Here is a 7,436-nt window from a genome sequence, read left to right on the forward strand (position 1 = left end):
TCAAAACTCTTTTCACTCAACCTTTTACATTTTCAAACAAATTTCTCTCTATATAGACACTGAATAATTGCTTTTCTTAAACATTTTTCCTGATATTATATTATATGATATTATATTACATTACATTATATTTTATTATAATCAGCAATTCCACCTTCCGTATTCAACGTACGAAGAAAGTGTAAAACTCTTGCAGTTCAAAAAGCTTACTCTGCGTTACGCTACGTCCTACACTTTCCCTAACGGACGCAACGCCAGTTTACACTTTCTTCATAACTTCAACACGGAAAGCGGTCTGGTGGAAGCTAGGTATTTTACTTCATAAACGCATCGCTTCACTTCAGAAGGCATTTATTAACCCCCTGGAGCATTGTGGAGTACGTTTATGATGGATGGATGTGGATGGAGACACTTTCTTCAGCTCATACTTGTGACCCCTGTTCACTGCCATTATAAAGCTCGATGCGTCAGGATATTTATGAATATTTCTCAGATTGTGTTCATCAGAAAAAAGAAAGTCATATACACCTAGGATGGCTTGAGGGTAAGTAAAGCTTGGGTTAATTTTCATTTGAAAGTGAACTAATCCTTTAAGGATTATATTATTGAACTTCCATAGTTCGTGAATAGATACATTGAGAGCACCAACTTGGTCAAGACTTAAAACAAAATGACAGTATTATATTTTCTTCTATTTATTTTTACATTTTTGTCAGCTATGGAGGCCCATCAATAGTTTTGCAATTAGTTTTGCACTGCATTTACTCAACTGCTTGTAATATTGGCACTTAATTCAATAATTTAAAATCTCTGCTCTGGCCTAAAGGAAGTACACCCTTTTGAATTCCCATGGTTTTTCCCAAGGTATCAATTCAATTCGACAAGGACACATGAGACATATTACACTGTGTCATTATTTATTTAACAAGAATAAAGTAAAAATGGAGAAGCCATGTGTGACAAACTAAGAGCACCCTATGATTTAATTGCTTGTAGAGCCACCTTTTGTTACAGTTCCCATCATTCCCGGACTCCATTTCCCATGATCCTTCCTGGCCCACACCTGCACTCACTCCACCACTCAGCCATCACCCACACCTGCAAGTCATCTCCTCATCACCCCAACACTACTTAAGGCTCACACTCAGGGGTGCGTTTCCCGAAAGCATCGTTGGTGAACCATGGTCGTAAGTCCCATTGAACTCTATTGGTAACGACGGAACTTGCGACCATAGTTCGCTTTGGGAAACGCACCCCAGGTCAGTTCATTGTCCGTTCTCGTTTGCAAAAGGACTTTCTTATGCTTACCACAAGGACCCTAGTTTGACTACTCCAACGTCTTCCTTGTTTCCTGTCTCCTCTTGTGATCCTGTGGCTTTGTTTGTGTGTCTCCCATTCATCATCCTTTCTGCACAAAGGACAGTATCAGTCGACCCATCTGCTTATTCCCTCACCTGCTTCACTGTTTATGCTGTATGTCCAATAAACACCACCTACCTGTTTCCCGTTGTCTCCGATCTCCTCTGTCCGTAACAGAAGAACAGATCAACACCATAAGGACGACAGCATCATGGGTCTCTTCCTCCTCCCAATCTCTCCAGCTGACCCAACATCACCATCTCAGCGGTGGACCGCTTGTGGAGTCTCCGGCAGGATGGTCGTCCGCTGGAGAGGTATGTGGAGGAGTTTTCCGAGCTCTCTTGTTTGGTGGGCTGGCCAGATGCTCCTCTTAATGCATGCTTTCTGATGGGTCTGGACAAGGATACTATTTGCTATAGCGAACCTTCCTGTTATTTCTCTCTAGTCGAGTCTATTACAGTATTTCTGAATTGCTAAAACACTTTTTTTGAATGTTTCTCTCACTTTCTCAAAACCTTAAACACGAATCACCAAACTTAAGCTACATTGTCAAAATCTTTGACTTGTCTTACTATATCAAATAATTGCTTCAGAACTATGTTATCTTTACCCAAAACCAAACACTGTTTTCAAATAACACACACATCCAGCTAATGCATAAACACTACACAGCAGTCATTACACACTACAGAGATAAATGCAAAACACTGCACTCAGGGCAGAGCAGGGAAAAAAAATTTTTTTATTATTAAGTACTTGCACACATAAAATGTAGTCACAAACTAAATATGCAACAGATCGATAGTAAGCAATGTCTTGAAATCATTCTGCCTCAGCATCATGCCTCTGGGCATGGTCAGGCCACAGGACCTCATCAACGTCACAGGCAATCCTGTCCCTTGCTAAACAACGGGGAAAGAATCCTTTAGCATGCCGAATCCAACCTTGAATTGCTTCCACTCCAATGTTGTCACATGCTGCATCCATTGACTGAAGGAGATTTTCCTGTGCATAAGGATTTCTGTCATAGACCTTCCACCTCCATGCATAAAAAAATTCTTCAATGGGATTAAGGAAGGGCGAGTATGGTGGGAGGCACACATTTATAAAACGTGGGTTATTTTCAAACCACTCATGAATTCTAGGACCACGGTGAAAGTTCACATTGTCCCAGATTACCACATACATGGGATGCTCTGCCTGCACATCACCTCTCTGTTCACGTCTCAGTAGTGCTTCCTGTAGAGCATCCAGAAATGTTAGAAGATGGGCAGTGTTGTAAGGCCCTAAAGTCACATGGTGGTGAATAACCCCGTAGCTGCTGATGGCAGCACATATGGTCACGTTGCCACCACGCTGCCCTGGTAACTCTACAATGGCACGTTGACCAATAATGTTGCGCCCTCTCCTTCTCCTCTTGGTGAGATTGAAGCCAGCTTCATCCAAGAAGATGCACTCATGAGGCCTCTCCATGGAATCCAGTTGAAACATTCTCTATAGAAATTAACGAAAATTAATTTTTGAAGTAACGTAAATGACATAGCATTCCAGGCTTCATGCCTCTGTATACATGTGCTACATTACATTCAACACAGTAAAGATGTACAGTAACTCAATGCTGTATAATCGCTGGACATGATTACTTATTTGTACATATTGATATCGTAGCTCTTTTACCCTTTCAGAATTTCTCTCAAATGGTACTCTGTAGGCTTGTTCGAGACTTATCAGGTTGCGTTTCAGGACACGGTCAATTGTGGAGAGACTCACACTGTTGATTCCTTCAAAATTCACGTTGTCTTCCTCAACTCGCTGTTGTATTTCACGCAGACGAATGAGATATTTTGAAGGACCATATTGACAATAATGGTCTCCTGCTGTTGTGAGAACATACGTCTCCTTCCACCGGCATGTGGCAGTCTTTCAGTTTTATCAAATAAAACCTCTTGTTAGAATTGTACAGACAGGCCTAATGCATTGAAATGTCACCAAATATGTACAATACATAAAATACTATTATATAAGTATATCACTGCAAGAAAAGGACCAATTTTTAGAGATATGTTACAGTAATTTTCTGAGACATTCCACAACTGTACATACTGTACTGTAAGTTTGAGGGACCACAAATGATAGTACACTTACCTGTTCTCTTCTATGAATGTCCTGACAATGAAGGCCACAGAGAACCTGCTTATATTTGGTTGAACACACAGTCCTGCTTCCCTCATACTCATTCCATGAACCAGAACATGGTGTATGATTGTTGCTCTAATTTCATTGGAAATGATGGCTCTTGTTCCTGTTCTTCTTCTTCTTCTTCTTCTTCTTCTTCTTCTTCTTCCTCCTCCTCCTCCTCCTCCTCCTCCTCCTCCTCCTCCTCCTCCTCCTCCTCCTCCTCCTCCTCCTCCTCCTCCACTTGCTCCTTCTCTCCTGCCCTTCATTGTGAAAATCACACATGCCATTTGGATTTAACATGGCTTTATATCCTGATTACTGATTAGGTGCAACACATTACTGATTTGAAACAGGTGTGTTCAATTTTGAGTGCTTGTGTGTTACCGATGATTACATGTGCTTTGTGAATGACAATGTGTTTACAGTTTTGCACAAAGAGTGATTCCGATTTGCTTGTTGTGTCTAACCACATGATAAGTGTTTAAAGTTCTGCAAACTGTGTGATTCAATCAATAAAGTGGTTTGTACACTTGCAACTTTGGTTTTGAAAATGGATTTTAGTGTTTTAGCAATTGTGAAATACTGTAATCTGATTCTCTATTTGAATGGTTCTAATTTTGAAGTAGACGTTCTAGTGAAAATGTATCCTCCTTGTCCAGCCCCATCAGAAACACATGTGGCCTGGTCAGCTCACCTTCTGCCGGTTCCTTCCACATACCCCTCCAATGTCTCTGTCCATTCCTGCCTGCCTGAATATACCAGAGATCACAAAATGGCCACCACCACCTCAGCCTCGGGGTAAAATGGCCGCCACCACGTCAAAGCCTCGGTGCAAGATTGCTGCCGCCACGCCTGAGCCACATTGCAAAGTGGCCACCGCCACTTCAAAGCCTCGGTACAAGATGGCTGCCGCCTCGCCTGAGCCGCATCACAAGATGACTGCTGTCTCTTCAGAGCCTCATAGGAAAATGGCCACTGCCACACCTGAGCTCTCGCTCATAATGGCCACCGCCACGCAGGAGCCTTCACCAGAAAAGGACCAGTGGCTTATAGACTTCTGGTCAGAACCAATTTCTCCAGTCACAGACTCCTCTCCAGTCACAGACTCCGCTCCTGTCGCCGAGCCCGCTCTAGAAGTCTTGTGGTTTGTTCAGATGTAACTTTGCAAACCTAAGCCATGCTGCCATATATATAGAGAACAGACTTTCTCCTGGCAACCTTTCTAAACAAGCCATACTTGTCCTGTCTCTTTCTAATTGTACTGTCATGAACTTAAACATTTAACATGCTAACTGAAGCTTGTAGAGTCTGAGGTGTAGTTCTTGGTTTTTTTTGCAGTTTCTCTGAGCATTGCATGGTCTGACCTTGGGTTTTTGCCTTGAATTTGCTGGGACGACCACGCCTGGGAAGATTGGCAACTGTCTGGAATGTTTTCCACTTTTGAATAATCGTCCTCACTGTAGGATGGTGGACTTCAAATAGTTTGGAAATGGCCTTGTAACCCTTCCCAGACTGATGGGCAGCAACAATTGCTTCTCTAAGACCTTTCCTCCTTGGCATCATGTTAACACACACCCGAATGCTCTAGAGTCTAGACCAGCAAATTGGTTGGTCATTCTTGCTGATTATCAAATAATCAAGGGCATTTGATTAACAGCACCTGGCTGCTACCCTCTTAATTCTAATGGAAGCAGCAAGGGTGTACAAAGTTTGTCACACATGGCTTCTCCATTTTGGCCTAGTTTTTGTTAAATAAACCATGACACAGTTTAATGTCATGTGTTGTTGTTCATCTGAGGTTGTATTTACCTAAATTTTAGACCTGACAAGGACCAGATGATTTTTTTATTGTCCTGATATATAAAACCATAGAATTCAAAAGGGTGTGCTTTCTTTTTCACATGATTGTGTATATAATGTTGGCTCCTTACGATTAATGCCTTACATGTGATTCTAATGAAAATCCTGGAATGAAAATATTTTCTAACATGAAATTTACAAAAACAATGCATCTTGCAGGGAAAATAATTAAATAAATACAATGTGAAATATATAATGTGATTATTACAACACAGCTAGACTTATACATAGCACAAGCAATTATCGCTTTACTAAAAGATCTGGGTTTTATGATCTGGGGATTTTTATTTCCAATAATTAATAATATAATGTGATTACATTTTATATAGACAATTGCTTATTTGCATATTACTTTAATGACATGTTTAGTATAGACTGAAATATCTTTAAAAAAAAAAAAAAAAAAAAAAAAAAAGGGTGGCACGTGTTCACAAACAAGGCAATTAGCATGAGACCAGTCTCCATATATATATCCCCAGATCAACCTTTCACACAACACTCTGTCAAACATACAAAAAGAGATTGTGGTAAGATTTTAATTATTTCATTAGTTATGTCTTTGAAGAACCAGCATATACTACCTTTAGAGCATTAAATGTATTTCATTTAGATAACGGGAGTGGATAGCTGACTATCTGATAATTTAAAATGATCCAATTTTATTACATTAAATTCATAAAGATATCACTTTGACAAGACTTTGCATATCATTCCAGATGCAGCCACCACTAGAGAATGAATCCTTTTTCTTAGTATTTACACTCTCTGGACTGAATGAAATGATGGGAAACAGATTTGTGTTTTTTTCTTTGACTGCATTGTATTATCCATTAATTGTGTTGTGCAATGTAACCATAATTTACACTGTAATCTCGCATAAGAGGCTTCATGAGCCAATGTATGTCTTCATCTGTAATTTGTGTATAAATGGACTTTTTGGCACTTCTGGATTCTACCCTAAATTCATGTATGATTTATTATCCCAGTATCATATGATTTCTTATGCTGGATGTCTGCTTCAGATATTTGTCATTTATTCATCTGTTCTGTGTGATTTTTCAACATTAACAGTGATGGCATATGACAGATATGTGGCAATATGTAGACCACTGGAGTATCATTCAATAATGACCAATCAAAGGGTTCTTGAATGTATCCTTTTCTGCTGGCTTTCTCCATTTTTTTGCATGTGTGTTTTAATTGTGTTAACATCAAGACTGAAATTATGTGGTTCTAGTATTGAAAAGCTATATTGTGAGAATTGGTCAGTGGTTAAACTTTCCTGTGTTTCTACAACAGTAAATAATGTGATTGGGTATGTAATCATTATTATATATTTTGGACATGCAGTATTGATATTTTGCTCATACATTCACTTGATTGGAAAATGCAGAAAGTCAAAAGAGGGCAAGCATAAATTCATACAAACATGCGTACCACATCTTCTTGCACTGCTCAATGTGACCGTGCATTACTGTTTGACGTGCTGTACACTCGTTATGGTTCAAAGAATTTGCCGCAAGATTTACGTAATTTCATGGCTCTAGAATTTTTACTCATACCACCTATTTTAAACCCCCTCATTTATGGACTAAATCTGACAAGACTACGGAAGCAAGTCATGAGGGTGTTTTTCAAAAAAGAAGTGGAAATATCTGATTGAGTAAGTCACAAAGATTTTTATTATGTTAAATATTCTAACCCTAGACTTATTGAAACAACTTGTATTATGAAAATTGTTTTATTTCATTGAAAGCAATGTCAAAAATATTATAGCTAGTAGGTTTTGTCCTTTTCAGCCATATTACAAGAATTTGCTGTTTATTTATTTATTTTATATGAAAACATTAAATGATGCAGGTTTACACTTATTTTTGTGTTCCTTCGATATGTATTTAACTATTTGAATTTAGCCTGACTTTCATACATAATAAATTTAAAAATGACTCTAATAATGATTTGTAATCGTTTTGAAAAATTTTAAAGCAAAAATTTGAAAAAATGTATTGCTGCCATCTGCTGAGCTCGCTTTTTTCCCT

The 7,436-nt window shown here is 38.9% G+C and overlaps 1 pseudogene; it reads left to right on the forward strand.

Moving 5' to 3' along the window:
- The first annotated feature begins 4,692 nt into the window (after positions 1-4,692).
- Positions 4,693-7,436, forward strand: LOC125249702 (annotated as a pseudogene).

Source organism: Megalobrama amblycephala, linkage group LG16 (assembly GCF_018812025.1).
Source record: "Megalobrama amblycephala isolate DHTTF-2021 linkage group LG16, ASM1881202v1, whole genome shotgun sequence".
NCBI classification, from domain to species: Eukaryota; Metazoa; Chordata; class Actinopteri; order Cypriniformes; family Xenocyprididae; genus Megalobrama; species Megalobrama amblycephala.